The sequence below is a fragment of the Macaca fascicularis genome, chromosome 13 (genome assembly GCF_037993035.2).
Source record: "Macaca fascicularis isolate 582-1 chromosome 13, T2T-MFA8v1.1".
NCBI classification, from domain to species: domain Eukaryota; kingdom Metazoa; phylum Chordata; class Mammalia; order Primates; family Cercopithecidae; genus Macaca; species Macaca fascicularis.
Window position 1 is genome coordinate 12942858 of NC_088387.1, and position 1571 is coordinate 12944428.

The following is a 1571-nucleotide window of genomic DNA, read 5'->3' on the forward strand; positions in this document are numbered from 1 at the left end:
ACAGGTCATAAAGACCTTACTGATAAAGCGGGTTGCAGTAAAGTCGGCCAAAGCCCACCAAGCCCAAGATGGCCACGAGAGTGACCTCTGATTGTCCTCACGGCTCATTATGTGCTAATTATAACGCATTAGCTACTACAAGACACTCCCACCAGCACCGCGACAGTTTACAGATGCCATGGCAGCATCTGGAGATTTCCCTACATGGTCTCAGAAGGGAGGGCAGAAACTCTCATTTCTGGGAATCGTCCACCCCTTTCCTAGAACACTCATGAATAGTCCAACCCTTGTTTAGCGTATGATCAAGAAATAACCATGAAAATGGGCAACCAGCGACCTTTGGTGCCTCTCTGCCTATGGAGCAGCCATTCTTTATTTTCTTTTTTCTTTTTTTTTTTTTTTTTGAGATGGAGTCTCGCTCTGTTGGCCGAACTGGAATGCAGTGGCGTGATCTTGGCTCATTACAACCTCCACCTCCTGGGTTCAAGCGATTCTCCTGCCTCAGCCTTCCTAGTAGCTGGGATTGCAGACACCTGCCACCACGCCCAGTTAATCTTTTGTATTTTAGTGGCGACAGGGTTTTGCCATGTTGGACCAGGCTGGTCTCGAACTTCTCACATCAGGTGATCCACCTGCCTCGGCATCCCAAAGTTATAGGATTCCAGGAGTGAGCCGCTGCGCCCGGCCAGAGTAGCCATGCTTTTATTCCTTTTCTTTCCTAATAAACTTGCTTTCACTTTATGGACTCGCCCCGAATTCTTTCTTCTGTGAGATCCGAGAAACCTCTCTTGGGGTCTGGATCGGAACCACTTTCCAGGAACAAACTTGCTTAACCTCTCAGACCCTTCGTCTCTTCATCTGTAACCAAAGACAAAGCCTTCCCCGAGGTTCCAAAAGTGTGGAGAGAACGCATGGGAAACGAGGGGCACAGAGTTGGTGTGCAGAACCAATATCACAGACTGGGTGTCAAGCCACTGTCATACTGGAAGTAATATCATGCTCTCCCCCAAGTTATGAGGAACAATATCACAGGGGGGTGTGTACCTTCTCTGATGGTGGGAGTAGTAGCATCATCTCTACCTTTAGATGACAGAAACGATGTGACAGGGTGGGTGTACACCCCGTGTTTTTGGAAGCAAGAAACGATGTCACAGGGTGGGTGTACACCCCGTGTTTTTGGAAGCAATGTCATTCTCTCTTCTTCTAGGTTTTACGATTCACATCACAGGCGGGATGTACACCCCTTGTTATATTGGATGGAGTCTCATCCTCTTTCAACCTGTATCTTTAGAACAATATCCCATGGGGGTTGTATATCTCTTCAATATTGGTAGTAATACCATCTTCTCCTTTCCTGGATCTAAGAAACTATATCACAGGAGGGTGTACACCCCTTGCAATGTTGGTAGTAATCTCACCTCTCCCCTGTGGTTATTAAGGACAAAATCCCAGGGTGGCTGTACGGTTCCTACGTTATTGGGAGTAATAACATCCATTCACCCCCTGGATATCAGGAACCATATCACAGAAGAGTTGTCCGCCCCCTTCGATATTGTCAGTCATGTCATCTT